This window comes from Jaculus jaculus, chromosome 17 (assembly GCF_020740685.1).
Source record: "Jaculus jaculus isolate mJacJac1 chromosome 17, mJacJac1.mat.Y.cur, whole genome shotgun sequence".
NCBI lineage: Eukaryota > Metazoa > Chordata > Mammalia > Rodentia > Dipodidae > Jaculus > Jaculus jaculus.
Window position 1 is genome coordinate 52,540,382 of NC_059118.1, and position 23,631 is coordinate 52,564,012.

Consider the following 23,631-nt stretch of genomic DNA (forward strand, 5'->3'; position numbering starts at 1 on the left):
CTGGGGCCTCTTGCTGCTGCAAATGAACTCCAGACATATTTGCCACTTTGTGCATCTGGCTTTATATGGGTGCTAGGGTATTGCTCCTGGACCAGCAGGCTATGTAAGCAAGTGCCTTTAACTACTGAGCCATCTCCTCAGCCCTAATGGTCTAAAAATTTTTAAGTATTTTTATTTATTTATTTATTAGAGAGAGAGAGAGAGAGAATGGGCACAACATTTCTCCATTTCTCCAGCCCTCAAAGTATTTTTAAGAGTTCTTATACACCATTGCAATTATTACTAGAATCCAACTTACCAAAACAATGTACACACTGCAAGTATTTTTTATTGAAACTCCCTCCTCTGTTGAGCACTTTTATTTTTCAATAATTTCATGCATAAGTGGATTTGCCTACTGAATACTAACCTGAGTGAGGGTTGAGTTTCAGCATGGTTTGTTTTTAAATCAATGCAATATTGGGAACCATAAATAAAGACATGGGAATGGATGAAACTGTCACTCAAAATTCCTTTCAAATTGCATGCTAAACAGCCTATGGTGGTGAGGCATTAAAATTATTTTAATTCTAGTAAAAGAATAAATTATGAGGTACAAATTTAGTGAGTTCTCTAAGTATTCATCCATGCATGTTAACTTATTGCTTTTGACTGGGTTATTTCATAACTCTACAGATATAGAAATTAACTTGTAAAACACCCCTCCTAATACTATAGCAGGTAATACTGTCTATAGGCATGCAGAAACAAACTACCCAACTCTTTTATCCTGTGGAAGTTCAAATAACTTCCCCTTTCTTATGAAAGATGTAAGTTTTATATCCATTAAATAATTCATTCTTGCCTTGAAAACTGTCTCCTAACTGCTTATACAATCTGTCTGGCTCTCTCATTAGAAAAAAAAAGTTTAAGTGTTTGTTGGTAGCTGGGCATGGTGGCACATGCCTTTCATCCCAGTACTTGGGAGGCAGAGGTAGGAGGATTGCCATGAGTTTGAGGCCACCCTGAGACTACATAGTTAATTCCAGGTTAGCCTGGATCAGAGTGAGAACCTACCTTGATAAACAAAAACAAAAACAAAAAAAAGTGTTCATTGCTATTTTTCGTTTTTTAAAAAATTAATCAATTAATTAATTTGAGAGAGAAAGAGGCAGTGGGGCAGTGGAAACAGAATAGGCATGCCAGGGCCTCCAGCCAGTGTAAACAAACTCCAGAAGCATGTACCACCTTGTGCATTTGGATTACTTGGGTCCTGGGTAATTGAACCAAGGTCCTTTGGCTTTGCAGGCAAGGGCTTTAACAGCTAAGCCATCTCTCCAGCCCCACTGCTATTTTTCTAAAAGTCATGATTTTATCCTTTCAAAGTTTGTCCTTTCCCATCAATTAGACTGACTGATTTTTTAAAAAAGAGTTAGAATACATACTCTGTATAAGTGCTGGAATCATTCATCCCTAAGACTAAACAGACTTTCTTAAATGCCCCTTTCTTCTCCTGTTCCCTAGATTTTTACATTCCATCTGTAGGCAAAGCATTTTAGTAAAAGTGAGTTAAGACAGAATGTTTGCTACAATGTGCTATTAAGATGGGCTCAATGTGGGCTTCCAGGGCCTGGGATAGATGAAAAAGGGGCCTGGAAAAGAACATGAGATAAGACCAGTCTCCATCCCAGGCCCCGCATTAGGAATGTGGGTCCAGGAAAAGCACGTACAGAAGACAAGGAGTTACACATCCATTTTCTTCAAACACTTGTGTGCAGGCACTTTCGGAAGACCTTTGCATAGTACATGCACACAGGTTAAGGACTGCTAAAGTAAGAAGCCCAGGAAGCAGGTGCTTTCATGTCATTTGTCCTTGCCAGAGCTCACATGGAAGCTTATTTCTCAGTGAGCACTGTCAGGGGACCTGGGGGTCTCTGGGAGGAGATTTGGTTGTGATGGGTGAATGCTTTTATGAGAGATTGCTTTAGGCTGTGAGGAAATGATACTCTAAGGGTGTGAGTAGTCACCACAGGGGCCATTGTTTAAAAGTCAGGCTGCCCCACATGCTTGGCCCTTGTGATGTGGCCATTCCCTTGTCCACATCTTGGTCATTTCCTCACACATCATAAAACCCTTACCAGGTGCAGCCACTTGATCTTGAACTTCCCTGCACTTAGAACTGTGAATTTTTCTTCATAACAAAGTACCCTAAGAAACATGCAATGTTGCCAGTACTGTCTGGGGCTCATTTGTGTAAGTAAGCTTCTTTTGAAAGTTTTCAATGACTATGACTAAAGAAGTTTAATTCAGTAACTGCCTATTTTCCATTTAGAACATTGGAAGAAGAGCAGTCCTAATGAAGAGACCGTTCTCAGAAGTAAGATAGAAGGCAGGAGACAAGGATTGTCTGAGCAGAAACTCTGAACAGCCAGTAGGTACCCAACCAGCCCTCAAAGGTCTCATATCTAATGCCAGTAACTCTAGGGTGAGTGATTCAAAATACACAACCAGACAATAGCAATTTCCAAAGTAAGATTCTACACAGTGGACACTCCTAGCTACAGAGAAGATAAATCAGAATGACTATATGTCTACCACTGAGAAGACATGTCACTTCCGTCTGGAAAATCTGATAGGCCAATACACTTGGTGCGATCTAATGTGACTGATTGTTGCTGACATGGAGTAAAATTATAAATTACTATCAAAATAACATAGCAATTCTTCTGTAAAAAATAAGAACGGACTTCTGGCCAAGATGGCAACTGCCTAGCTGTGCTGCAGATCTCAGGGAAAGAAAGGCAAGACATTAAGGGTTCACTGGGTCATTTAGGGGAGAGCAATCTCCAATAGATTGCCAGTGAGAAGGCACAGAGGGGGCAAAAACAGGGAATTGCTGATTTCCTTGTGGGCGGGTAGCCCACCCCTGCCCCCAGTAGCCACCATATCCTCAGCACCCCACGTGCTGATCAATCCCTGCATGTGGAAGCTTAGACTGCTCCGACCAATCGATCACTTACTGCTCCTGCTGCCACACATTCAGTGAGTCCAGGCCCACAGCAACTGCACACAAGCTCAGATTGTGTTTGTCACTTGCGCCAGCTCAGGTGCCATCCTCTACCTGTCTGTCACACATGCCAACCGCATTGTCCTGTGGTGGGGGAGCATAGACTGCTTCTGGGTCCCAGTGTTCCCACGCCAGAGTTTGTGCAGCTTTAGCGCTTGGTGCCTCAGTGTCCCTCCTAGCGAGAGCACAGGCAGCTTTGGCGCATTACCGCTTGAGAGCTCAGGCAACTTTGGCACCCAGCCAGGCAGAAGATCAGGTGGCTTTGGCAATGACAGCCAAAGCCAAACACGCTTGGCAACTGTCTTAGTCTGCCTCAGATTCCAACTGTGCTTGAGCCCAGGCTCATTCACCAACCTACATGCCCATACACTGAGATGGGCAGACCACAGTACAAAAGAAATAACATGAAAAATCAAATGCAAGAAAATCCTGTTAGACCACCCAGTTCTACAATGAACATCTCTAATCAAAACATAGAACAGTTATTAGGATCAGAACACCAAATGAAACTATCAGCAATGCAACCTTGACCAAGCTACTGATAGAACTTGCAACAAAGGACCAATAATCAAGTGAATGCTGCCATCACTAACCTAGACCTAATAGATAAGAAAACGGAAGGAGTTCAAAGACAGTTAAGAGATTTGAGGGAGAGTGAAAAAAAGAAGACCTCAAAAATCAGCTGGCCATGCTAAATGAAGACATAAAGAAATGCAAGGATGAATTCTAAAAGTCAACAAGAAAATAAGAAATGATGTGAATAGGGAGCTTGACAGAGGTATGGAAATTATACATAGAAAAGTAGTAGAAAATGCAAACCTAATTGAACAAGTCCAAAATTCTCTAGAAGATCTCAAGAATAGAGTCAGCCATGTGGAGGATAGAAACTATGATCTGGAAGACAAGATGAAAGAAATAGTTTGAGAGTTCAAAAATTTTAGTAAGTTCAAAAGTTTCTGTGAACAGAACATGAGGGAATTGTGGGATACACTTAAACATCCTAATATCAGGATCATTGGAATAACAAAAGGAGAAGAAATTCAGACCAAAGGCATAGAGAACTTATTTAACAAAATAATTGAAGAAAACTTCCCCAGTCTCTTAAAAGAAAGGCCCATAAAAATACAAGAAGCCAACAGAATGCCAAACAGACTGATAGGAGAAACTTTCCAAGACATATTGTCATTAAGACTCTAAACATTGACACCAAAGAGAAAGTCCTAAAAGCAGCTAGGGAAAAACAGCACACCACTTTCAAAGGTAACCCCATCAGAATTACTCCAGACTTCTAAAAGGAAACCCTGAAAGCTAGAAGGGCCTGGAATGAAACATTGCAAAGTCTAAGAACCTATGGCTTCCAACCCAAACTACTCTACCCAGCAAAAGTATCCCTGATAATAGATGGTGAAAGAAAAACTTTCCATGACAAAACTCAGCTTTACAATTATATGAACACAAAACCAAACCTACAGAAAGTATTTCAGGAAATTCTCCAAGAGAAGAATCAAATAATCAAACTCACATGCCTACAAGAAGCAGATCACAATAACCAAACTCAAAGTAGGAACAAAAATCTTCAAAGTCCATGAAAACACCAACCCCCATATACCATCACAATATGTTGGATCAAATCAAATCTCACAGTCATTATCCTAAATATCAATGGCCTTAATTCACCCATCAAGAGACACAAGCTAACAGGTTGGATCAAAAAATTAGACCCTTCAATCAGTTGTCTTCAAGAAACCTGCCTCACCACTAAAGACAGACACCTCCTCAGGGTGAAAGGTTGGAAAACAATATTCCAAGCAAACGGGAATAAGAAACAAGCAGGCATAGCTATATTGATATCGGATAAAATAGACTTCAAACCAAAAATAATCAAAAAGGACAAAGACCACTTCCTACTTATCAAGGGAATGATCCATCTAGAGGATATTACAATCATAAATCTGTATACACCAAACACAGGGGTACCATAGTTCATAAAACAAAACGTACTTGACAATAAAACATAAATAACCACCAATACCATGATAGCTGGGGACTTCAATATACCATGATCAGTAATAGACAGATCATCCAAACAGAAACTCAACAGGGAAGTAAGAGAGCTCAACAAAACCATAGATCACTTAGACCTAACAGACATCTACAGAACTTTCTATCCCAAATCCACAGACTACAGTAGCCCATGGAACATTCTCTAAAATAGACCATATATTTGGTTTCAAAGACTTCCTCCACATATTTAGGAAGACTGACATAATTCCCTGCATGATATCAGATCACAATGCTTTATTGCTAGAAATCAACAACAAAAGAACCACCAAGAATCCCAATGGAAACTTAAAACTGAACAGCACATTTTAAACAATAAATGGATAGTGGATGAAATAAAAAATAAAATTGCAAAATTTCTAGAATTGAATGACAATGAGAACACATCATACCAAAACTTATGGGACACAATGAAGGCAGTCCTCAGGAGAAAAATCATAGCACTCAATGCCTTCATAGAAAGACAGAGGGATCCCAAATCAATAACCTAACCATCCACCTAAAAAGGCACTGGAAAAGCAAGAATAATTCAGCCCAAAGAGCTCCAGAAGGAAAGGACTAATTAAAATCAGAGCAGAAATTAATGAATTGGAAACCAAGGAAACAATTAAGAAAATTGACAAAACAAAGAGCTGGTTCTTTGAAAAAATAAACAACATTGACAAACTCCTGGCCAATTTGATCAAGCAAAAAAAAAGTGAAGCTTCAAATTAACAAAATTCAAAATGAAAAAGGAGAGATCACAACAGACATAAGTGAAATTGGGAGAATCATCAGGACTTATTTCAAAAACCTCTACTCCACACTACTGGATAATGTGGAGGAGAGGGATAAATTCCTGGACACATACCATCTATCAAAGCTAAACTCAGAGTAGATTAATCTCCTCAATGAACCTATCACACTCATGGAGATTGAAAAAGTAATAAAAAACCTCCCCCAAAAGAAGAGTCCAGGTCCAGATGGCTTCTCAGCTGAATTCTATGAAACCGTCATGGAAGAACTCAAACAAATCTCCCTCAATCTGTGGCATACAACTGGAGATCAGGGAAAGCTACCCAACTCCTTTTATGAAGCTAGTATCACCCCAATTCCAAAACCAGGCAGAGATGCCACAAGAAAAGAAAACTACCGGCCTGTTTCCCTGATGAACTTAGATGCAAAGATCCTGAACAAAATCCTCGCAAACCAAATCCAACAACACATCAAAAGCATTATCTACCTTGACCAAGTGGGATTCATCTGAGGAACAAAGGAGTGGTTCAACACATGGAAATCTGTCAATGTAATACACCACATAAACAAGGTTAAACATAAAAACCACATGATCATTTTGATAGATGCAGAAAAGGCCTTTGACAGGGTACAACATCACTTCATGATCAAAACATTGGAGAGAATTGGCATGGTTGGTTCATATCTTAACATAATAAAGACAATATACAAAGCCCCTAAGGCCCAAATAATACTTAATGGAGAGAGACTGGAGGAATTCCCATTAATATCAGGAACAAGACAGGGTTGTCCACTCTCACCTCTGCCTTTCAATATGGGACTGGAAGTTCCAGCTCAAGGAACAAGACAGGAGAAGGAAATAAAAGAGATACAATTTGGAAAGGAAGAAGTTAAGTTAGCTCTATTCGCTGAAGATATGATTGTATATGTAAGAGACCCGAGAGACTCCATCCCAAAACTCCTGAAGGTGATTAACTCCTATAGCAAAGTAACAGGATACAAAATCAATGCACAAAAATCAGTAGCCTTTCTATATGCAAATGACAAAGAGAAAGAGAAAGAAATAAGGGACATGGTCCAATTTTGAATAGCAGCAAAAAAATAAAATAACTTGGAATATCGTTAACCAAGGAAGTGAAAGATCTATACAACGAAAACATAAAAACACTCAAAAAAGGGCTGGAGAGATGGCTTAGTGGTTAAGCGCTTGCCTGTGAAGCCTAAGGACCCCGGTTCGAGGCTCAGTTCCCCAGGTCCCATGTTAGCCATATGCACAAGGGGGCGCATGCGTCTGGAGTTCGTTTGCAGAGGCTGGATCCCCTGGAACGCCCATTCTCTCTCTCTCCCTCTATCTGTCTTTCTCTCTGTGTCTGTTGCTCTCAAATAAATAAATTTAAAAAAATTTTAAAAAAACACTCAAAAAAGAAATTGAGGAGGCCTTGAGAAAATGGAAAGACCTCCCATGCTCCTTGATAGGAAGAATTAACACTGTGAAGATGGAAATCCTACCAAAGGCAATATATAAATTTAATGCAATTCCAATTAAAATCCCTACAGTGTTCTTCACAGAAATAGAAAAAATGATCTGAAATTTCATGTGGAAAGGCAGAAGGCCTCACATATCCAAACATATCCTCAGCAAAAGAAATACCTCAGGAGGCATCACCATACCTGATGTAAAGCTATATTACAAAGCCATAGTAATAAAACAGCATGGTAGTAGCATAAAAACAGAAGTACAGACCAATGGAATTGACATGAGGACCCGGACTTTGGGTCAAGCAACAAAAGCTACTTGATACTTGACAAAGGCCCTAACAATATAGGCTGGAAAGAAGACAGCATCTTCAACAAATGGAGCTGGACAAACTGATAACCATATATAGGAAACTGAAACTTGATGCACACATTTCGCCATGTACTACACTCAAGTCCAAATCAAGTCAAGATCAAAGACCTCAATATAAGACCACTCGACTACTACTGGAAGAAAATTTAGGAAGTACTTTCCATGATATAGGAATGGAAAAAGACTTCCTGAACACAACCCCAGTAGCTCATGATCTTAAACAGTCACTCAACCAATGGGATCACATGAAGCTGAAGAGTTTCTTTACAGACAAGCATACAATAAGGAAAGGCAATAGATTACCCACAGAATGGGAGAAAATATTTGTGGGTTATCCAACTGACAGAAGCCTAATCTCTAGAATCTACAAAGAACTCAAAAATCTAAACGGTAAAAAGTCAAACACACCACTCACAAAATGGGGCAAAGAGCTGAACAGGCAGTTAGCAGAGGAAGAAATACCAGTGGCAAACACACACTTAAGAAATGTTCATCATCCCTAATAATCAGGGAAATGCAAGTGAAAACAACTATGAGATTCCACCTTATCCCAATAAGGACAGCAAACATCAAAAAAATCAAATGAAAATAAATGCTGGCGAGGATGTGGAGAAGTATGAACACTCATCCATTGTTGGTGGGAATGTCAGATGGTACAACCATTTTGGAAAGCAATATGGAGATTCCTGAAAAAGCTGACTATAGAGATACCAACAGACCCAGTTATTCCATTACTGGGCATCTACCCTAAAACCTTCAAACCACAGGCCAGAGAGATTTGCTTAACCATGTTTGTAGTGGCTCAATTTGTAATAGCTAAGAGCTGGAATCAACCCAGATGTCGATCACTAGAAGAGTGGTTAACTAAACTGTGGTGTATCTACACAATGGAATTCTATACAGCAGTAAGAAAAAATGACACAATGAAATTTAAGGAAAAATGGTTGAACCTGGAACAGATCATTCTCAGTGAACTTACCCAATCACAGACAAAAAAAAAAATCACCACATAATCTCACTCATCTATAGCACCTAACCCAAATCTACCCAAGATGCCTTACATACTCAGCAAACATCTCTTGGACTAGACAATAGGATGGGTGGGGAGGGAGAGGAGGGCAACAGAGGGGTGGGAAACACAAATCTAGACCCAAACGGCAATGGTACCATTCCCAACACCTCATCACAGAAGCAGACCAAAAATGAACCCAACATGGCTCAGGGAAATTTTGTGGAAGAGAGGGCGGAAAAAATGTCAGAGCCACATGTTGGGTCATGATATGCAGAGACATTTATCTTACCAATAACTGTGGGCTAACCCCACAATGCACGACCCATACACCTCAACAAGTAGGAGCCAATGGGGAGGGGGCAGGTCATGGATGAGCTTAATAATGGTACCAAACTGCCTGTACTTGCAGAATAGAAAACTAAAAAAAAAAAAATAAAATAAATCAAAAAAAAATTCTATTTCCTAAAAGGCAGACCAAATGGCTGATCCTTCACCAGGCCCTTAGAGGGAACACCTGAACCACAAGACACTGGAGAGTATACGATGAAGACTAACCTTAATCTTCTACAGCTTCCCTCCCTCTTTCTTCCTCACTCTTTCTCTCTCTCTTCTCTCTAACTCTTGTGTATTAGTTATCTTTTTCTTCCTTTTCTTAGTGGACACTGACCTGTGACTCCCAGTACCAGCATGTGGCTATCATCCACAATGAGCTTTTGATCAGAGAGACCTACAAGGTTTCCTAAAATAAAGACAGATTTCTGTCCGAGTACTTGATGACCCACCAAAGGTTAGTGGTAAGACCCTACTGCTGAAGACACCTTATGTGGTCGACATATAAAATGGTATGGCGTGGCTGGAAGCTAGAAGAGAGTCAGTCTCCAGACAGTCAGTGCGTCTAGTGTCAGAAGGAGCTACATGGGCCACTGGGGGAAAATGACCAATATCTGTCCAAGCGTCTCATGGTCTAACCTACTTATAGCAAATAACCTGTTGTGATGCCCACACCTAGTGCAAGTGCGACACACAGCCATGTTGGCTAACTGATCCCCTCAGTGGTACAGGACCCATAGCTGGAGCTGGGAAACAAGTCAGAACCATATCCAAACATAAGCCTACTCTCCATTATCAAACTACCATCAATCGTGAGCTACAAGAGCACCTACACCTATTAAATTTTCTATAAAAAAAAAAAAGGGTTATTTCATTTGTCCTGGTGCTAACTTACTCTCTGTTGGAGAATCTGCTTCTCTTTTTCAGATATAGGTAGATCCTAAGGAGAGAGCCGCCCCATCATACCTCAAAAGGGCTCTGGCTGAAAACTAAGAAAAATTGGCGAAACCTGCAAGGGTGCTGTTTTCCTGGTGAACCAGGTACCAGCCAAGGGTGAAGGAGATCAACACAGAGAAAAATCAACTCCTATCAAATCAGAGAGCCAGAGAGCCAGAGACCCAGAGGCCCTTAACACCTCATCACTGAAGCAGACCAAAACTGAACCCAGCATGGCTCAGGGAAATTTTGCGGAATATGGGGCGGAAAGAATGTCAGAGCCACATGTTGGGTCATGATATGCAGAGACATTTATCCTATCCATAACTGTGGGCTAACTCCACAATGCATGACCCATATAACTCAACAAGGAGGGGCAAAGGGTAGGGGGGAGGTCCCAGATGAGCCTAATAATGGAACCAAACTGACTGTATTTGCTGATTACAATACTAATTAATAAAAAAATTAAAATTAAAAAAATCCTGAAAATATGATTAAAATAAAAAAAATAAAAAACACCAGAAAACAAGATACAAAATAATGACAGTCACTGGTGTAGATCCTTTAAATTTATATTCACAGCTTGGATAACCTCTTCTGTTCATCATCTTTCTTCACTGATACTCATTAATGCGCCCTGGTGACAGATGCTGGGCTTACTGCAGTCACTCAACACAGAGGGAACAAGTAATCAGTGAATCTCAGAATTTCTCTGAATTTTTACATGAAATGACTCAAAGTAACAAAGGATATTTTCTTATTAAACTAAGATTTTTAAATCGGACTTATTGTATTGCAGAATGGCATTATATGCTGGGCAGCTGGGGTCTAACAGGAACTTCAAAGGCTCCTAATTCAATCAGCCATCCAAAAGCTATGTGATTTTAAGAAGCAGGAACAAAACCACCTTTGCCACTGGCTAAGTGGTCACCAAGAAGCCAGGATTCTCAGGTATATGTCCAATTATTGGACCTATTCACAATAATCATAGACTTCCTGGTTTTGGATAACTTCTAGATCTCTTCATTGAAGGGGAGTATATCCTATTAAATAATTTCTTAGTAAAAGAAGCAATGCAGCCGGGCGTGGTGGCACACGCCTTTAATCCCAGCCCTCGAGAGGCAGAGGTAGGAGGATCGCCTGAGTTCGAGGCCACCCTGAGACTCCATAGTGAATTCCAGGTCAGCCTGGGCTAGAGTGAGACCCTACCTCGAAAAACCAAAAAAAAAAAAAAAAAAAAAAAAAGAAGCAATGCTGTTTTTCCATGGTAAAAGGATTTGTGAAGAGAAAATAAAACAAAATGAAATTCCCCTGGACACAAAAGCTTGCATAACCAGTAGACATTTGTATGATTCCACTCATTTGAAGCACCGAAAATGTAGTAATTCCCACAACTCTAATGAGAAATGGTACTTACTATGGGACACTGAGGAAGATGTTATCATTTAATGGGTACAGTTTGAGTTTGAGATGATTAATAAAGATGAACAATAATGGTAGTCGTACCACTGTGTGAATTTCTTAATGCCACTGAGAAATGGTAAATTGTGTGTCATATATATCTTAACATAGCAAATCTATCTTAAAAATTCCTAATGATCGCTGATTCTGACCTCAGCACAGGTGGAAATATCCCAAATGAAGCATGAATACTCACAGCCTGTGCTGAGTGCAGACCAGAACCTTCCAGGTTGGAACAGCAGAGTTCTAATTAGCTGGTTACTTATAGAATAACCAAACAGGCTTCTTATTGGCTGGTTGATTATATTTATATATCCATATCCAAAAAGACTTCTGACTGGCTTGTTACTATCCCCCTACCCTCTACAGGATACACAATATAACAAAAACCATAGCGATGGCCAGTGATTAACTCGTGTGCCTTGCTTTCCACAATGCCTATATGATTTGATAAAGTTGTCCTCTCTGTCCTAAGAGAAGGAAGATGTTCATGGGATGAGTGATGAGTTCATGCTGTGAAGTTCACTTACGACTTTTCCATTAGTGTTTTTCCACACATCAGAAAAAAAGATATTACAATTAAAATTTAGATAGATCAGAAGCCAAGATCTTAAATCTAGCACAAATGAGCTAGGTATATGTCACCAATGTGTATGCCAGGAAAAAGAAGCAGCTTTTATTTTTGCCACTCAATACACATGCATACAAAATCACCCAGAAGGACTCTTGCAAAGCCTCCACAGGCACTTTCTTAGGAGTATCAAACCCAGAGAATCAGGCCAAATGCCTGCAAACCAGAGAGTGGCCAAGATGGTTTTAGACCCCCCAGTCAAAGACCATGAAATGAGTATGTAACAATACAGGTTATTCATATACTTTGGTGCTGAATTTTAAGAAAGTGATAATTAGTCAGGTATGGTGGCAATTTCAGTTCTTGGGAGGTGGAAGCATGAGAACTAGGAGTTTGAGGCCAGTCTTGGTTGCATCACGAGGTTTAGACTAGCCTGGGTTATGTGAGACCCTGTTTCCAAATAATAGCATAAACAGAGACTGTATATACCTTTTTAAAAATAAGTCAAAAACTAAGCATAACTAAACACCATGTTGTTAGGAACACATAAATGCCATAAAATTGTTTTCCAACTGGTGTACCAGCTTCATGTAGCTAAAGCAAAGCACCTGATCAAAAGCAGCTTGTGGTAGGAAAGGGTTTGTTTTGACTCGCAGGCTCAAGAGGAAGGTCTATGATGGTAAGGAAAATGATGTCATGAGCAGAGACTAGACATCACCTCCTGGCCAAGATCAGGTGAACACCAGCAGCAGTGAAGTATGGCCAACCACTGGCAAGGAAAAACTGGCTATAACACCCCTAAGCTCGCCCCCAGCACCATACCTCCTCCAGGAGGCTCCAATACCCAAATTGATATCCACTGGGATCAGGCATTCAGCACACATAAAATTATGGGGACTCTTGAATCAAACCACTATATTCTGCCTCCTTGAGCCCATGAACTGGTAATCATCCAGGATGTAAAATGCAATGCATTTAGTCCAACTTTAAAAGTCCCCATAGTTTTTATCAATCCCAATGGTATTTAACTATCCCTATAATCCATGGTCTCTTAACTGAACCATAATACCCTACATCCCCCCCCCAAAAAAAAAACAAAACCCCATAAAGGCAAGGATGAACATTTAAACTGCAGAAGATGGCATGGGGCATAACAAGGAAAGGTTGAATAAATACAAGGTCTAAAACAAATAGGGAAACCATCAAATTCTGCAGCTATAATTCTGACAACTCTCTCCAGTGATAAGTCTCTGGAGTTAAAATTCTACCCCTCCTGCTGGGCTCATAGCTTGGGGAATAATGTATCCCAAGCTGTCAGCTCTCACTGGTGGCCATCTTACAGTCCTGACCTTTCACTGGGTCTCCACTGCAACTCAGGGTTCATCTTCATGGCTCTACCAGGTCTCCATGCAGAAAATTCCAACAACCCTGGGTCACACTGCCCGTGGCCATTTCCAAAAAACAAATCACATTTCAAATCCAAAGACCTTTTCTTTCCTGCATTTGTTATACTCCATGTTACTGAGTGGGTCACCAACTCAATCCAGGAGAGAAATAAAGCAGACTTTGAAGAGCAGGAAAATGCCTTCAGCATTCAGGCCCCTTACTTTCAAAAGAGTCCACATTCTTCCTGCTGTTCCAGTGTAGATCAGCTGGCCTAACTGCAATAGTTGTAATCTCTCAAATAATTGTAGCTGAGTGGGCAGCAGTTCTAGCTCAAATATTTCATTTATTTCTGTACCATCTCCTTCTACTCACATTGGTCCATTTGTATACAACACAACCCTGTACAAGTTTTTCTTCCCCTCATAAGCAAAATCTCACCATCCATAGTTCTTATCACATTTAGGTCTTTCAATTCTGACAAGAAGAGTCCATGAAGCCCTACTTACAGCATTGCAAGGTATCTGTCAGGTCAAAGTTTCAAATTCCCCAATGTTCCTCCCATAAATAAGTCCAAAAGAGGCCCAAAGCCACAGTCAGGTTTCTAGCAATAATGACCCCACTCCTGGTACCAATTTACTGTGGCCGTCAGCTTCCCATTGCTGGCACAAAGCATCTGACCAAAAGCAGCTTAAATGAGGAAAGTGTTTATTTTGGCTTATAGACTTTAGGGGAGGCTCCATGATGGCAGGGGAAACGGCAGCACAACCAGAGGCTAGACATCACCTCCTGGCCAATATCAGGTGCACAACAGCAGTAGGAGAATGTGCCAAAAACTGGCAAAGGGAAATAGGTTATAACACCTATAAGCCTTTCCCCAGCAACATACCCTCTCCAGAAGGCTCTAATTGCCAAATTATCATCAGCTGGGGATCAAGCATTCAGAACATATAAGTTTATGGGGGATACCTGAATTAAATCACCACAACTAAACTAAGGAATCTATGACACAAAATTCAGGTTTGGAGGGAAGTGGAAAATATCAGAGGGGAAGCAGCTCAAAGAAAGATGAAACGGGATTGACAATCATATAGCTATTTTGTTCCCCTGAATCTTCCATTATTTTCACATTATTGAGAGATAATTTTCACATCATCCTATGCACCCACTGAAAACATCCAATTCCATTATTTTATTACACACAAACATGTGCAACCAGCACCAACTTCAGGGCATTCTTGTCTGCTCAGAAGGAACTGTGTATCCTTTATCACTCTCTGCCAACTTTCATCCTAACCAAGAACTTTTCTCTACAGATTTCCTGGAAAATTTTCCATATGAATGGAGTTGTGCAATATGCAGTATTTTTTGACTGGTTTCTTCATTCAGCACACTGTTTTCAAGGTTTATCCACACTGTAGCATGTGAAAATACTGCATGCCTTTTTTAACAATATTCTACTTCACAGATATACCACCTCTTATCTCTCCCTTATCAAATGGTGGGCATTTGTGGTGTTTTAGCAATTAGGAGTGATGAGTCTATAAACATCTGTTTCTGCATAGTCATGCCTGCGTTTCCTTTGAATATAGGCTTTCAGTACAGTTGCTAGATCATACAGTAACTCTAGGTTTACCCTGAAGCACTGTTTTTTTTTCAGTGAATGTACCATTTTATTCCCCTCCAGTATGTGGGTTCTCATTTTCCCATAAGCTCACCAACACTTATTATTATCTGACATTTTAGTTGTAGTGATACTGCTAAGGTGATGTGGTATCTCACTGTAGTTTTATTCACAATTTCATGCTGAGCAATGATTTGAGTATCTTTTCATGGGCTTCCTGACCATTTCTGTATCTCCTTTGGGAATAACCATTCAAATATATTGCCTATTTTTACGTTAGACAAACTTATTTTTGAATCATAAGGACTCTTCATATGTAGTGACTACAAATCCCTTATCAGGTACATGATCTTAAATATTTTTCTACTCTAAGAGTTATTGTTTCATGACTATCTAGTTCTTAGGCCTCACATCTTGGTAATGGGGCTACAGATCCTCTTTCAAATATAACAGCCAAAACTTACAGATTTAGCATATTTCCAGGTATATTACATAACTGATGAATTAAGAACAAAACCAAACATCATAAATTAAAATCTGTTAGGAAATAATCAAAATAAAAAATCTTTATGTCTAAAATAAGTGAATGTGACTCTTGAGGGTGTTTAGCTCTTACGTAGGCACTTGGAAGATTCTGACAACAGGAAAATCCATTCCCTCCTGTTTTTTGTTTCTCCACCCTCCTCTAAGCTAAGAATAGTTTTATATATATATTTAATGTTAGTGGGAAAATAAGATTATTCTGTTACTGGTGAAAATTATATGAACTTCAAGCTCCAGTATCCATAAATCCAGTGAGATGACGGTGCCATTCCAATCAATTTTCTTGCTTTTGACCTAAATTTGACCTAAAATTGCCAAACTGAGTAGTTACTAGTTACTAAAAAGCCCATCTGGCCCACAACACCTACCCAGTTCTTTACTCAGAAAACACACCAAACGCTACACTGTACCAACAAACTAAATTGCTTCTTCTTTTAAGGAGTGGCGGAAAAAGACCCCAAATCTCATTTCATATTAGCAAAGATCACTTTAATAATTATGTTTATTTTTCATATTCAACCTCTTTTTCTCTCTTTTTTCAAATTTTTATTTGAGAGAAAAAGAAAGAGGCAGAGACAGACTGAGACAGCCACTGCAAAAGAGCTCCAGATGCATATGCCACTTTATGCATCTGGTTAACGTGGGTCCTGGGGAATTGAACTGAGGTCCTTTGGCTTTGCAGGCAAACTCCTTAACTGCTAAACCACCTCTCCAGCCCTTGTTTTTCTCTTTATGTTTGACATTTTTGGGGGGTGGGGTGGGGATTACTTATGATGGGACTCCTCCTAGTTCAGAAACTTTCTGCTTTACTTTCTTTCCTAAAATAAATCTTGCTTAACTTAAAAAAAAAAAAAACACACACAAGCATTTCTATACAATGATTTGACTCTAATCTTCTTAAGGAATTTTAGATTTGAGGATTTGTGGAGCAATAGTCTCAACTCTGTGCGGATAAGTTCATTCACATGCGTGGGCGCACGCGTAAGAGCGTGTGGGGCGGGAGGTTGATGGCGGGCAGCTTCCTCACTTCCTCTCCACCACCTTTGTTTTTGGTTTTTATCAAGACACGGTCTTTCACTTGAACCTAGAGCTTTGCTGACTCCGCTAGTCGAGCCAGCCAGCTTGCCCTGGAGTCCCGTCTCTGCCTTCCCAGGGTTAGGATTTCAGACAGACCATCAGGACTGTCCCACCTTCGTGTGGATGCTGGAGATCTGAACTAAGGTCCTTTCACTTGCACAGCGTGCCTTCAGGAATGGTGCTCAGCCCCACATACTTCTCGCTTGTCAAATATGCAGTATTTTCAAGAAATTGGGCCCTAGCTGCACTTAAAATGTCAACATAACCATTTTCACCAACTTTCATTGCCTATTTCTAGTGTGCAGTGAGTTAGTTTCTATGTAGGGATACGGGAAGCGCTCCAGTCCACCCCTGCCCTCCACAGGCTTGCAGTCTAAGTAGACTCTAGGGACCATCACCTACAAAAATGATGCTACCACTGTAATCTTACATGAAGTGGGGGCCTACCTATTTCACCAATAAGTCTGGAGCACGTTCCTTGTAAATCTAGCCAGATGTCGTCAGACAAGCCTGTAATTCTAGCACTTGGAAGGCTGAGGCAGGAAGAGTGCCAGTTTGAGGCTATCTGGCCTACATAGTGAGTTGCAGGCCAGCCTGAACTACCCAGTGAGATTCTGTCTAAAATAACAACAATAACAATAATAACAATAACAATGATAACAAACTAAGCATGGTGGTCCACACTTATAATCCCAGCACTCAGGAGCTGAGGCAGGAGAATTAGTGGGAGTTTGAGGCCAGATATGGTTCCATAGCAAGACTCTATCATGAAGCAAACAAGAAACGCCCAAACAGCGCACATCAGCCACGAATGGGCACCGTCTACCAACAGTTGTGATACAGTCTGGTTCCTAAGTTCCCGGCCCGTCGGTGATACTGTCAGGCAAGGCCCTTGACTTTGTTGCAAAGGGTTCTTCTCAACTCTCGCTGTCATCTTAAATGCACTATCTTCAAAACAGTGACTTTAAAAACAATACATCAGTTCAGATAACTGTAAGCTCCCAGTCCACCTGCAGGGCAGATGAGAATAAAGGTTCTCACGTGCATGGCCCACTCTGGATCCTAAAAGTGCGGACGAGGCGGCTGGGGTCCGGGGCCAGCCCCTACCCAAAGCTGCGGGCCAGCTGCGGTACCATTTTCGGAGCGCTGCGCTCCCTCAAAGCCTCAGTTGCGTTTGCATTTTTTAGAAGTGACTCATGGCCTCAAGTCAGGTTCTGCAGAGAAGCCAGGTCGCTTTCTCTCTGGCACTTTCTGCCGGGGTGGGTGTGCTGACACCCACCTCAACGACACCCACGGGGAGAGGGAGACCGCTTGGGGAGTCGCCGAGCAGAGCAGGGGTCCCCCTCGAAGTTAGACGGGCCGAGGGTGCGGGGGCTCCGGGCCGGGCAGGCCGCTGCCCCCCGACTCACTGCCCGGGGGTCGCCGCCTGCCCCGCCGTCCCTCCGCCTGCGGGAGCGGCCGGGGCTCCGCCGCCCGCCGGGAGCCGGATGCGGCGCCCCGGTCCTGGCATCCGCGCGGCCGCAGGTCCCGGCCCGCCGCCTCCCGCCGCTCCCCCGGAGCGCACGTCCCCGCGGGCGCCGACCACCGCACCCCGCACCCCGCACCCCGCACCCCGGGCCCCCACGGCCCCGCCCGCGCCAGCCTCACCCGCCGCGGGCGCCCGGAGGCCGTCGCCGGCGATGCGAACCGGGCCGGGTCGGTGGGTCACTCGCGCCGTCCTCCCGCGGAATGGGAGCGGGTGTCAGCCACGCCGAGCCGGAGAGTCGCCCGCGGCTTCCGGGAGCTCCAAATACAGACAGCGGAGGGCCGGGGAGGGAGGCAGGGCCAGGCCGCCGGGAGGGGTGGAAATAAAGGGGAGCACGGAGGAGCGGGGGATGGAGGGAAGGAGGGGCAGATGGGCCGTGGGAGAAGAGCGACGCGGGGCGGGGGGGGGGGGGGAAGAGAGACAGAGAGAGAGAGAGAGAATGAGAGAGAGAGAGAGAGACAGAGAGGGAGAGAGGGAGAGAGGGAGAGAGAGAGAGAGGAGCGCCGGTGGAGGGATGAAATGCACTCGGCTCAGCCACCCATCAGCAAAGAAGTCTGGAAAGATCTGCAGGCTCCGGGCAGGAGGATGCCCATCGACCTGGGCATCACATGGACAATGGGCCAGGCTAGGATGTCCCCCAGCCCCAGAGTAAGGGCAGAGGGGAGGGGGTGTCAAGTGCTTTAGGTGCGAGGCCCCGCGGGGCGCGCCGGTAACGTTAAAAAAGTAACACAGCAACTTTCTAAGCCGCGTGGTTGTTAAAAACAAATGTCACCCAATCCATTTTCCTTCAGCTGCGTATTTATAGCTATTTTGCCCCTTCGCCATGGACCATGACGACAACATCGGACGGACGCCTTTCTTTTTTTGGTTAACATTATTAGGTGGAGAGAGCTGATAACCGGTTCTGTCATCAGAGCTCATTTCTTTCTGAAAAACTGGTCACAGAGCTCTTCTCTGAGTGAACACCAGGGGAAAAGAAAATTGCAGACAAGAGATAAAAAGGAAAATGAAATTGATGTGTTCTTAAAGCAAAATCTCCAAACAACTTGTATGATGGTGACTCTCTGAAAAGCCCACGTTCTCTGTTGTCATTACCATCTGATTTAGTTCAGTTCTGTGCTTTACATAGTTTGTTCCATAGGTTACAGCTTACATGGAGATCATGCCCGGTAACGTCACTCCTGGCCAACAAAAGTATTGTGTAGCCCTCTTTGCTCCCTTTTATCTGGAATAAAGGGAAACAAAGTAACATAAACATTGACCAGTGGATATATATTTCGCCTAAAGTCAGCTCGCATGTACATGACTCCTAGAGGGTAGTCATTTAGTAAGTTCATAATGAATGATAAGGAATGATTGAATGAATGGACAGATGGTTGAATTGTAGATATATTTAAAGCATTTATGTTTCAGGACGCAGAAAGTATCCATAAAAACTAACCTGTTAGGGACCATATGAAAATTCCAAGCATCCGTTTCAAGGTTACTTATTTATTTTTTATTTTTTGTATATTTTTATTTATTTATTTGAGAGTGACAGAGAGAGAGAGAAAGAGGCCGTTACAGAGATAGATAGTTAGTTAGATAGATAGATAGATAGATAGGGAGAGAGAATGGGAGTGCCAGGGCCTCTAGCCATTGCAAACAAACTCCAGAAGCATGTGCCCTCTTGTGCATCGGCTAACGTGGGTCCTGGGGAATCGAGCCTAGAACCAGGGTCCTTAGGCTTCACAGGCAAGCACTTAACCACTGAGCCATCTCTCCAGCCCACTTATTTATTTATATACACACATTTATAAAAATATATTTATTTATTTGCAAGCACAGAGAGGGAGACAAAGACAGAGGTGGAGAGAGAGAGGGTGTGCCAGGACCGCTTGCCACTGCAACCAAACTCTAGATGAATGTGTTACTTTGTGCACCTGGCTTTCTGTGAGTACTGGGGAATCGAACCTGGGCCATCAGGCTTTGCAGGCAAGTGCCCTAACCACTGAGAAATCTCTCTAGCACCCCCCCTTACACAGAAGTCTTTTTTTTTTTTTTTTTTTTTTTGAGACTAGGTCTTTCTATGTAATCTGAACTGGTCTGGAACTGACAGTTCTCCAATTTGTGGCAATTTTCTGCTTCTACGTCCTGAATGCTAGGATTATGAGCATGTGCCCAGACTGCTGGGATTGCAAGCACACATTTTGCCCATGACTATTTTTGAAAAGCATTAACTTCCGGGTATTAATAGAGTATCTCTTTTCATTAAATCTGGTCTTACTACTACATTGGGATACTGGTTCCAGGACCTGCTGCAGATTAAAAAAAAAATTGCAGATGTGTAAGATACTTATGCAAAATATGGTATCTGCATATAGCTGCAACCCTCCCACATACTTGCAATCATGCCTAGTTCACGTAACATTATCTAGTACAGCATAAATGCTACATAAATAGTTGTCATCATGTCTAGTTTAGGGAATAATGACAGGGAAAAGGTCAAAACATGTTTAGTCCAGGCAAGCTTTTCCTCCAAAATTTTCAATCCATGGTTGGTTGGATCCACAGATGTGAACTCCATGGAAACAGAGGCTCAACTGTGTATTTTGCTTAGAGTGTAAAGCATTATGGAGTGTGAGATGAAATAAGGAACACAATATATTTTTGGATTAACATGATAGGAAGACAAGAAAGCATAAAAGCAGCCATTAATACATGTTGTAAGCATGAACAGTGGACCCCTACATCCAGGAGAGAATGCTTTCAGGTAGAAGTGAGAATTACGTCTTCAAGCTGAAGTGAGAAATGAAGACCGAATGGTTCCAGTGCTTGGGAAATTGAGATGGGACCATGGCATCAAGTTCAAGGCCTGGGCTATATATTGAGTTTGAAGCCAGTTAGGTCTACAGATCAAGTCTCTGTTTCAGAAAATGACAGAGAAAGAAGAGACAGAGATGGAGTAAGGGAGGGAAAGAAAGAGAAACAGAGAAGAGAGAAAGAGAGGTTAGATTACAGTTATAGACTCTTGCTGTGGAAAGAAGGTCAGGCTTGGCTGGTGGAAGCTGTCCATTATCTTAAGACACTTGAATCCTTAGTAGTGGACATCGAGGGCCATTACCAGTTTCTGAGCAGAATCAAGCTAGTAACTGTAAATTTGTGATGCTGTATAGGCCTAGCAAGAATGAGAAGAGGGAAGTGGTAAGAACTATTTCTCTCTCCTGAGGTGGCAGAAATCTGACTTGGTTCCCACCTCTCCTTTAACATTCCTATCCAGTAGAATTCCCATGTACTGTGTGACATTTCTCCAAAGGAGCACGCCCACCCCCTCCCCCCCCCACACACATAGAGCCCTTCCTCCTCAAACTCTAATACTTGTGGTCCATTTGTTTCCAGTTAGATCTAAGGGATCAGAGACTGCATTTGCTTTGCTCATAGCTCCTTCTTCAGAGATAACAAAGAAACATTATTGAGACCCTATTTGTTGATAAATTTATTGTACTGGATTACTTATGAAAGTAGTAAAATTGGAAAAGAGAGGGAATATACTAGAGTTTTGTAAACCATGTCAATCCTCCTTGGGAGCCAGCTGAAACTTGCAGTGAGATGGTTTAAATCTCTACTGTGGTCTTGATCAGATCAAGATCCAAGTAAGAGACACACCTCTTGGGCAGGTCTGTGAGGGCATTTCCAGAGTGGACAGCTCTTCTGGTGGCAGCCTATACACACAGAGGTTCCACGAAAATGGTAGTGCCTTTTGCCTGGCCGCCATTGCTACTGGCAGGGGAGAGCTGTACCCTATTGCTGCTGTCCTCTGTGGACAAGGGGACCCAGATTCTTCAGCCTTCCAACACGGACTGAAGGCCAGCAGCCCTCTGGGAATCTAGGCCTTCAAAACCAGTTTGGGACTGAGCAGCTCCTGGGCTCTCAGGATCTCCAGCCTGCAGGTAGCTGTTGTTGGACCCCTCAGCCTGCATCACGTAAGCCAATGTAATGAATCCCTTAGGTACTATATATTCATATGTTCATTCTACCAGTTCTGTTCCTCCAGAGAAGCCTGACTAATGCACCCACCTTTGCTCTGAGCAGGTGATCTGCTTGTACAAGGAAGGTACAAGGAAGCTGCCATTAACTTACTCTTCAACTTTTCTTTCCTTTCCCTTAACAATTTTCCTCTGTTCTTTATTTTTCTATTGAATTGATGACCCCCTTTGTGGTGGACTGAATCAGATGTCCCCCATAAACTCATGTGTTTTGAGTACTCAGTCCTCAGATGGTGACGGTTTTGGAGGTGGGAATGTGCCGGAGGAGATGCGTTCCTGGGGGTGGGCTTTGGCTATGCTTTGGGGTATTATAGCCCACTCCCCCTTGTCAGAGTTCAGCTCACTCTCCTGCGGCTGTTTTCCATCTGCTGTGGCAAGGAGGTTATGTCCATCTTCTACTCATGCCAAGCTGACCCCTGCTGTTAAAAAGCTTCTCCTTGAGACTGTAAGCCAAAATAAATCTTTTCCTCCAATAGGCTGCTTTTGGTCAGGTGCTTTGTCCCAGCAAACTACAACACTCTTCCTGGACAAACCTGGGAATATCCTTCCTCATTTAACTTTGCGCCTTTTCTGTGGCATCCTGAGCTATTTTCTCCATCACTGTGTTGTCCTTACGGGTGTCATTCTCATTTCACCAGGAATGAGCCCAAGAGCTGATACCCAGTAAACACTGAGAGAAAAGGAAAAGGTGACCATTTGAAATGGCACACCCGTTTCTCTACCTTTCTTTACTAGGATAAAACTTTTGAATGAACTGTTTCATCTGAAAGGGGTTTGCTGGATTCTCAGCTTAGTAGCTAACTCCACGATCTCAAAACTCATGGTCTCTAATGCTACACAAGTATCACGTAGATTTTAGGCTGCCACGGTCCTCTCTTAGATTCTGTTCCTGAAACCCTGTCTTAGTACAACTATGCTGTCTAAGACTGGGTAGTTTGATTATACTCCTGACTGGATAGTTTATAAACAACCAAAACTTTTTAAAAAACATTTATTTTATTTATTTATTTGAGAGAGGGGGGAGAGAAACAGGCACGTAGAGAGAAAGAATGGGCATGCCTGGGGCTCCAGCCACTGCAAACAAACTCCAGATGCACGTGCCCCTTGTGCATCTGGCTTATGTGGGTCCTGGGGAATCAAACCTGGGTTCTTTGGCTTTTCAGGCAAACACCTTAACACCTAAGCCATCTCTCCAGCCCAACAATTGAAACTTATTTTGCAGTTTTGGAGGCTGGGAAGTCTAAGATCAAGCAGATGACAGACTGAGGTCTGGTGAGAGCTCACTCTCTATTTCTAAGTTGGCGCCCAGTTCTCACATGGTGGAGGGCAGAGGGGCACAGACAAATGCCTTTTCTTCCCATGGTTGAGGAGCAAGAAGGGACTGGGATTCTCCTCGCATGCTGTTTCTGAGCTCACTAAACCCAGTCCTGAGGGCTGAACACTCACAGCCTGC

At 42.4% G+C, this 23,631-nt stretch overlaps 1 protein-coding gene across 2 annotated transcripts in view; it reads right to left on the minus strand.

Moving 5' to 3' along the window:
• LOC101601471 (cyclase associated actin cytoskeleton regulatory protein 2) overlaps positions 1-23,631 on the minus strand; it is a 314,827-nt gene that overhangs the window by 188,562 nt on the left and 102,634 nt on the right. Inside the window, exon 1 of one of the 2 annotated variants that reach the window (XM_045137017.1) lies at positions 18,276-18,522. The exons of the other annotated variant lie outside the window; for it this stretch is intronic. The gene's annotated coding sequence lies outside the window, so the exon portion shown is untranslated. Of the gene's footprint in view, positions 1-18,275; positions 18,523-23,631 lie in introns of those variants that run through there. 2 annotated transcript variants of the gene reach the window in all.